General features: G+C 40.7%; 1 long non-coding RNA gene across 1 annotated transcript in view; it reads left to right on the forward strand.

Annotated features, from left to right (window-relative positions):
• The window catches only part of LOC138285260 (uncharacterized), a 329,318-nt gene extending 327,341 nt beyond the window's left edge, over nucleotides 1-1,977 (forward strand). Inside the window, exon 5 of the long non-coding RNA XR_011201553.1 lies at nucleotides 1,232-1,977. This is a non-coding gene — a long non-coding RNA (uncharacterized lncRNA). The remainder of the gene's footprint in view (nucleotides 1-1,231) is intronic.
• The last annotated feature ends 7,558 nt before the right edge of the window (nucleotides 1,978-9,535 follow it).

Here is a 9,535-nt window from a genome sequence, read left to right on the forward strand (position 1 = left end):
ACTTAATTTGCTCTCTTCCAGTAGTTGGTAGTTCTGGTTGAGGGATGACTTGGAGGTGTCTCTATCTTTAAGCTATCTGCGGTGTGCCATTTTGTTTCTACTCATTTGCAGACGCTTTTTGTGGTTCTCAGTTCTGTGGTGTACCAGCAGCCTGTCATCGTGGGCCTTTTGAGTGTGGAGGGCTTGGTGGGGGCGACTCTGTTGGCGCAGTTGGTGATCCAAGCAGAGAAGATCTTGACTGCCTGTTCTAGATTGGTTGAAGAGTCGGGATGGGAGGCGTTGAAGTTGGTCTGTTGGCTGTCTGATACGTCATCCTAGCTGCAGTGTAAGCTCTTGGGCGGCTTTGAGGCAGTGTCAGAGGATCCTGCAATGGTGAAGTGGATGATGGCGTGGTCCGTCCAGGCGTGCTTGGTGAGATGGCAATACTTCACTGTGTCGCTGGCCGTGATGATGGGATCAAATGTGTGTCCTGTGTGGTGTGTGGGGTCGGTGAGTCTGATGTTGTTCATGCTTTTGAGGAGGTTGATGGTGTTGGTGTGGTTAAGATCATCAAGTTGAAAATTGAGGTCTTTGAGGAAGATGTAGTGCTTGGAGTCAATGCTGAGCAGGGCGATGAATTTGTGAATGGTGCCACATAAGCTGAGGCATGGTCCTGGAGGTGGATGATTTTATTTGATTTAAAGGGCATGTGATGTCTCTTTCTTTGGTCTTTATATTATTTTGTTTTATTACAGCTATCTGTTTCCAGAAGTCAAAAGAAACAAATATTTGTTTTAATGTGTTAAATCAATGTTTTACCAAATATGTTGCAAAACTAAAAATGTATTGCCCTAAAAAACCCACATGTTGGCTTTTTAAACTAAAAACATGTTCACCATTCAGTATTTTAGGCAAAGTTTCATTCATCCCTAATTCTAAGTTAAATTAGAACATAGGAATGTTGAGAGCTCCATTGAATACAATTGAGTGGCTCCAGGTTCATAACTGATGATATAATAAAACTTCTGATATGTAAATATATATAATAGCATACATATACTTAGATATATTTTAATTTTACATACACACACATACATAATTCATATATTTATATTGCATGTGGGCCTATACCTCAGGTCAGGGCCTTAAACAACTGGTTTAGCCCACAGCTGTGGGCTATAAGACTTTATTCACTTTGATTGTAAAGGTATGTGATGTATTAACTAAACTAAATTACTTTGTCTTTTTTAAGGAAGGAGAGCCTCTGACCTCAATCCCGGGCAACACCAGTGATATAATTTTCTACCAACAAGTCTTCTCTCTGGGCAACTCTGAAATGTTCAGGTTCAGATCGTCGCTCTTTAATCGGTGCTATCTTGCCTGTGAACGTGGCAGCAACAGGCTGTACGTGAAGGAAGCCCCTGATGAAGTGGATGAAGCATGCAAGTTGAAGGTGATGAACTGTCCATGAAGACACCAAGGCTCAATGGATTGCTTTAGCAGTTTATCCTGACTGACGCAGATTTCCAGGGTGGACTGCACGGTGTAAATTGGTTCATCATCTTTTACCTCCTTAATTAAGCAAAATCCCTTTCCATTGATTGATAAACTTGTTTTTAGATAGGTTTCTCTTTGTCTAGTACTCACTGTCTGAACAACTTGAAATGCCCTACTCAATATGGATATGAACCCTACAAGTGGCCCCTGGTTGGTAAGGTGATTAACACACCGGTACAATGTGTATGAATGATGAAAATCTTTGAAAGATGCTATCAACTTGCTTTTTACAGTAGAGTCAATGGTGACGCTGTCTTTGATTTATTATTATTACAACCTTTTGCTTGAACTCATGAGATCTAAATATTGGATGTCCCTACTGCTTGGGTGAATCTGAGCTCTGGTGGTACAATGTATTGTGCCATGATTAAGGTTTTTTGCCTTACTCTCTTAAAGACAATAAATTTTCCTCACAGTCATTACTGTACATCAGATTTGAAAGTTGGTCTCCATTTTAAGTTTTTTACTTGCAACAAAAAATTCAGTTATGTAATGCTGAGATCTTGGAACTGAGAAAACTGGTTTCCTTGTTGAGATTCAGACAAATGCCACTCAAAGCACTAACTGGAGCTAGGCAAGCTTCTGTTACACAAGGTGCATTTACATAAAACACTACAGCAGAATCCTGTCTCTTGGGTGCTAGTGCTGAATCAAGATGGCCGTATTCCATCAGCAACCCATTTCTGAATACAGATCAGCCCTTACACACTCATTTTTCTAAACCCCGTTGATATACTGCAGTATGTGTGAGACCCATCCTACAATGAAGACCTGACATTCATACCTTCTTGAGCATGATGCCCCAAAGGCATAAGGCTAAGGTGCAGATTCTCTGCTATTCCTTTCCCCCTACTGTGCTTCTAGTTGTGGCCAAGTAGACCCACTGTTGCAAGACTTCTTTTGGGGCAATAGGAGGAAGTCGTTTAACCAAACACTGGGGCAAAGCAGACTTCTCTGGAGGCTGACTTTTGGGCATATATCTTGGTGGCAGAGGATTTGTCACCCTTGAACTCTCTAGGGTTGTGTGAGCGGCCATCTTGGTGTTCCCAATGATGTTTTCAAATCTTACCAGTAGATACTCATGGGACTAGATGTGACTGTGGTGCTAATAGACCACATAAACATCAGGCCAGAATGACAGAGAATGAGAAACTTAGAAAGATGGACAAAATGAGGGTGATTAGAAAGGCAAGGACAATGGGCAGATGAGTGAGTAGTGCTGGTAGTGAGATATAGAAGAAAGCTGGTGATGGGGAAGAAACTGATGGTGATGGCTAACAGGGAAGGTAAAATAAAACTAGTAAAGAGACGTTTAGTTCATAGTTTATATGATCTTCCCTCTAAAACGTATCTTGTACATTGTATAGTTGGTAAGCATTAAAATGAGGGCAACCTCTGATTGACTCGCTCAAGGTAACATCCTTCAAGTACAGGAATAAAGAACAGAGGAGTCTGATGGTACTTTTTCCTATTCATACCTGTTTAACAGTAGCTATAAAATTCCCAAGCCTGCCATATTCCCATTCTCTGTCAAGGTATCAATCTATGTCACATCAATACTTTCCACCTGCCCCATCCCTGAGATATTCCCATTCCTAACTTTCTCCCAGTCTTTGCCACACTGTAAGGCCCTGCATCCATCCAGTCAAAGTTACAGGTTCTGCCACATTTGCCATCCCTGTCACAATCCCAAGCCTTATGTGAGCCCCAATCCTTGACACCATCCCAAAGGTTTGAAGTACACTAGTTTGGTTGTGTGTGAGTGTGCTCCTCAGTGCTAGAATAGCAAAGCTTAAGCAGTCCATGCTTGAGGTGCATTGTCAGCGTTATGTGTGGATTTCATTACTAGAGACCAAGGGAGTTCTGCAGAGATGTTTTGAGGGCATTGGTGTAGTTCTGTGTGGGTGTACCCTTCAGGGACTAAAACACAGATCTTATCAGGATAGCAGTGCATAGGTAGCAATATGTGTAGGTGTGCTCATCAGTGCTCGAACACTAAGACTGCAAAAGTTCAGGAACAAGGCACATTGCATAGCTATATGTGCAACTCAGGGGTGAAGAAGATACATGATGATGTAATGGTCAAACTGTGTTCCTGGCAGCATGAACTGGACTTGTGTCAGGGATATTACGATTTGATGAAATTACTTCTTTCTGCTCCACCTAACATGGGGCCCAGGTAGAAATATTCAAGTATGCAATATGTGGTGTAATGGAGGAATCACAAATTTATGTTCTTCCAATATTCTCATTCTTCACCAACTTCTGCCACAAACACCCAAACAAAACAACATTCATTCACCCGCCTCTCATCCTTTGCACAATTTAGACTGTTAGAATATGACCCACATGCTCCACCACCACCCCTAACACATACTCCTTCCACCCTAAACAAACGCAAAGAACATGTCACTCTTCACAATTACACATCCTCATGTCTATTACACAAGACGGCTACTCTACAGAAATAACACAACTCACCAAATCACTCGCAACCACCATCTTCATCAATGACACACAGACCCGACAAAATGCCTTCTAAGCCTGCTGGATGAGGAACACAGTATAGAAAAATAACAATATTGTGACATTTATACAGTTAATATCAACACTAATGACACACCTGCTACAAGTTTAAAATATACTGGTAACTCTCCTACAAAACAAAATTACACCACCACCAATACAAATCTCTAAATTACCTACTCATAAATGCTTAATCACTCTCTAAAAACAAGTACCCCATCTACGACCTACTCACTGATGTAATCTTCCCATGGTTGGGAGATAACATGGCCCCAGTGTTACACAAAGCTGTTTTTCCAGGCTATCAAAGCATCACAAAAAACTGTATAGGCAAAAGAGGAGGTGGACAAGCTGTTATAGCCAAACAAACAATAAATATCAGCAAAACAGACAAAGGGGGTTATTACAACTTTGGAGGAGGTGTTAATCCGTCCCAAAAGTGACGGTAAAGTGACGGATATACCACCAGCCGTATTACGAGTTCCATAGGATATAATGGACTCGTAATACGGCTGGTGGTATAGCCGTCACTTTTGGGACGGATTAACACCTCCTCCAAAGTTGTAATAACCCCCAATATCTCCAAACAAGTTTGTGACCAGATGATACCCTACACCAACTTTCTCCTCCTTTACAGACCACCACCTAGAAATTAATCCCAGACACAATTCTAGACACTATTTCAAACCTTATAACACTATACTATAAACTATGCATTCTTGGGCATCTAAACATTTGGGCCCATATTTAACAGAAAATGACGGAGCGTGAAGCTCTGCCTAAATTGGCAGCGCCACTCCATCATTTTCACAACGCAGGAATGCACCATATTTAATAGAGAACGGCGCACCCCTATGTTGTCCCCTGCGCCGCCATTAAATTTGCAGTCGAGCACCAACGCAGCCACTCTTGCGTCATGGTACAAGGATGGCTGTGTTGAGTGGGAAATTGTTTTGTTCAGGAAGGGACACCTTCCTATAAAAAAACTATCTTAAATGGCGATTTGCAGAATGCAGCACACATACAGCAAAAAACGAGGAGAAATAAATGTATTCTCCTCGTTGCGCCATGCTTACGCCACACCTGTGGTGGCATTAAATTTTGGCGCTGCCTCAGGTTTACAAAAACTCGTACATATGAAGCAGAGTCAAAATACAAGCAAAATAGTAGCAAAATAGTAGCATGCCCAAAGCAACACGCATTGCACGCCCCTTCCACGCAAAGTGCTGCATGTGCTTAACGCCACCTTGTAAATACGATGCAGGGCAAGGAGCCACCGGATGCCTCAGTGGTGCTAGGGGCTCTTAAATATGCCCCTATTTTTGACAAACCCAATATGCCCCATCCAAAAGCTATCATCATTGGCCTAGTCACATTGAACTTACATCAGATTGTACACAATCCCACACACATCGCTGGACACAGATGTCATTTTTGCAAACCCAGAACTAGTTACCGTTCAAAGCATCATACTAGTCACATGGTGAGACCACCATCTGGTAACATTCCAACATAAAACACCACAAATCATCAGACCCAATACTACCTTACATACATCCAACTATCAACCATGGATCAAACTCAATTTTGAGTAGTCAGAAACACAACTAACAGCCAACGCAGATCTAGACACAAAAACGTCTGCTCAAAAACTTTGAGTGGCTACAAGAAGCTTTCAATATCCTAATACCACTCAGAAAAACAAAACAGGACAAAAGAAAACAAGCACCTTGGAGAAATACAGAACTAAAAAGATAAAACAACAAATCAGAAGGTTGCAATGAACCTGGCTCAAAACAAACAACATTCAAGACACACTTCAGCTACGCAAACTTAACAGAATATACAAATCATCAATCAAAAAAGCTAAAAAGTTACTAAGTTTCAAAATGCTATATCTGCAAATAAAGAATTTTATAAAATTCTCAATGAATTTCGAAAACCCTAATGCATAAAAGCAACTAATTCCATTACTCAAGATTTCACAGACAAACTGGTGAATCATTACACAACCAAGGCAAAGACTTTGGACTCTTATTTAAAACAAAGGAAAACCACCAGCACCAACCCATTTTCAAAAGTCCTCTCCAGGAGTAAGCCAACCTATCCTCTGCAGTCCTTCAAACAAATATCACAAAGTGAATTTATGGATCTGGTCAAATCAGGCTCCCTTCTGACCCTTGTCTACCACACATCTTCAAAAACATTCTTGTATCTACCTCTGCTGCCACACCAGTAGGAAGAATTATCAATAATTCTCTATCTACAGGAATCTTTCCTGAAGACATGAAAAAGGTCATACATACACCCATTATTAAAGAAAACAAACATGGACTCGCATGGCCCCATCAACTTCAGACCAATTACAAAAGAACCTTTCCTGGGAAAACTGATAGAGCAGCTTTTGCCCAGATGTCGCAATTCATTGAAGAAAACTCAATACTTTCAGTCTACTAAGCTGGATTCCGCCCAAAAAGAGGCACTGAATCTGCCATCATCGCTATTTGGGATCATCTTAAAAACACAATAGATCACAATGGAGTTGATACACTACTTCTCCTGTACCTCTCAGCTGCCTTTGACACAGTTGACCATGACACCCTAATTCAAAGACTCTGTGAAGCTGGCATAGAGGGGACTGTTCTTGTCAGGATCACATCCTACCTTCAAAACACAACTAATGTCATCCATTCTCCCCCTTTGTTACCAGTTGTCAGAAGATCCACTTTCAAGGTGCTTTGTATTACCTGCAAAGCAATATATGGAACAGGACTGCTTTTCATTAGAAATAAAATCACCAAATACATTCAACAAAGAAACCTTCTCTCAGGAACATCACCATACAAGAAAATGTCAATAGGTGGTACATCTCGCTCCATTGAAGTGGCCAAACTATGGAATTCTTTACCCCCATATATAAGATCCAAGGATAACTATCTTATCTTCAGAAGACTACTCAAGAGTTGACTGTTTCCTACATAACCACAATACTCAAACAGCAATGTACTACATATCCCTGTGTATGTAAAGATTTTATAATTGGAATATATGTATATATCTAAATATGTATATTTCTTTGTACAAATATGTATAATAACAATTTTATCTTAAAATATATACATACTCTTTAGGCCTGTTTAACAGATGTATATTTTACCTATGGTTAAATGTATATATGTATGTATATGTATGTGTAGCTGCACTTGAGTGTGTGTGTATATATATATAATGTATATGTGTATGTACAAATGTATATATATGTGTATATTATTCTACACTTGACAAATTCACAGGCCATTGCATATTTTCTATATAAGTTGTGTGATTAGACTGCCTAGTATCTGTTTTTAGTTAATCTATCACAATAGGTAAATATTATCGTAACTATTAATCTACAAACATTTCAGTATTGAGGAGAGCTAAAATTATGTTATAAAAGTACACAAACAAATTAACTTCAAATACTGCAACTCTTGAAAGTCTGTGTTTATACAATACAACTTTAAATCTCATGTTATAATCCTTACCAATATATTCCCTTACTATGTAATCACGTATATATATATATATTTACTACTTTAGTCCTACTGTACAAGGAAAAAAAGTGTACTCTTGAAAGCTTTACTCTTTCTCACCATCACCCTGTACCTTTATCGATCTATCCTCTATCTCTACCCTCTGACTCATCCCAAACCCATTCTACTATTATCTCCAAAATAACATTATTGGACTCTACCCTCCTGGCTCATCCCAAACCTCAGGTTACTACTATGATTCCCCAAACAACCCTATTAAAGCCTTACACATTTATCACTCCTTTGACTCATCCCAAGCCCCATTTTACTACTATGATCTTCCTAATCCCTTTCTACAGACTCTTCCATCCTCCACCTCTCCTTTACTCATCCCAAACCTCATCCCTGCTATGATCTCCCGATTAACACTTCTGGAGTCTTCCCTCCTCTATTCCTCCATTATTCCATTGAATCCAACTAATAGACTCACATGTTCTCTGCTCAAATTAACTCATATGATAATATAATGTGCACAGTAGACCACTTTGTGTTCTGGATAACTGTGTTAAATGAAGTAATACTTTTTGGTTGAGGGGGACCCAGTCTTTCCATATTTCGTGCATTGTATCTGAGCATTGATAATGAAATGCTGGTGTCCATCGATGTCAATTGGACGTAGGCAGAATTAGCAGCTAAAACTTTTAAGTCCATTTGTGCTGTGCTTGGCCTCTTGCTATATCTGACCACAAGAACACACAAATAGCGACAGGTACCAAAAGCCAATGGGACTGAACTAATTCTACGTCCTCCTCTAATTTTAAACACTGCATTGCAAGTCAGTAATACAATTTACATTACACTGTTTTAGCACTATATTGGTGGTAGCAGCATATTATTGATTAGCATATTTAGGGGGTCAGTAATTGTAATAGGTACAATGTTTGGTACAACACACATCATAACTCGTGCCCCTCACCAAGTTCAAAGCACTTCTTTGACAAAGGCATGTTTAAAAAATGCCTTTAAACAGAAAAACATGGGGGTTCATGAGTTATGGGTCGAGATGTGCACTGCATACCACAGCAGGAGAATCACATACGTTTTTATGGTTTATGCTTGTTGAACTTTAACAAACCTTTAATTGTGTTTTATCAGTGAATGTCTGTTTTTTAACTATATATAGCATTCATCTGCCATGTACCCATTCCATGCAGCACCAGGCCTCTGTCTGTACACATCTTCTGTTTAATGGAGGATTGGTCTGTGATCAAACAATGCAGCCATGCACCTGTGCAACCTACCAGGGCTTTTATTTAGCCATAGCCTTGATTTTCTTCCTTGTAGTTTTAACCTCTTTAGTGCGGGCGTCGGTCACTGACCCATGCCTACACTACCTCCCTGGTGCGGGTCACGACAAGTGGCCGACACCAGGGAGGGGGTTAAAAAATCACACCAGAGGATTTTAGTTTTTCTAAAAATACCCCAGGAGACACGGAAGATCTACTGTGTCTCCCCACGCCCCATCACCCGCCCCTTCGTCATGTCAGCGCGCCTCAAGGCATGCTGACGTCACTGTTTTGATTTCTCCATTGGAGCAGGAAGCGGCCACAAGGCTGCTTCCTGCTCTGATTGTGGGAAAACAGCCCCAAACGGCCTTCCTGACATTTGGGAAGGCCTTGTTTGAAAGCGGAGACTCTTCCCTTTCAAACGAGGCCATTCCGAACCGGTTTCCTGGCTCTCGATCGCAGCTAAACTCCACTAGTCACCAGGGATTTCACTTGGGGGGGTTCGCCCCCTTGACAAACGGGCCGAAACCTTCCCCCCCCCCCCCCCCCCCCCCCGGGCATATCTTTTTTTTTTTTTTAAAAGGTAGGCTAAATTTAAAAGAAAAAAAATAAAATTGACAGGGGGTCGCCCAGGGCGACCCCCTGTGGGGGCAATAATTGTTTTAATTAGTT

The sequence above is a fragment of the Pleurodeles waltl genome, chromosome 3_1 (assembly GCF_031143425.1).
Source record: "Pleurodeles waltl isolate 20211129_DDA chromosome 3_1, aPleWal1.hap1.20221129, whole genome shotgun sequence".
Classification (NCBI taxonomy): Eukaryota; Metazoa; Chordata; class Amphibia; order Caudata; family Salamandridae; genus Pleurodeles; species Pleurodeles waltl.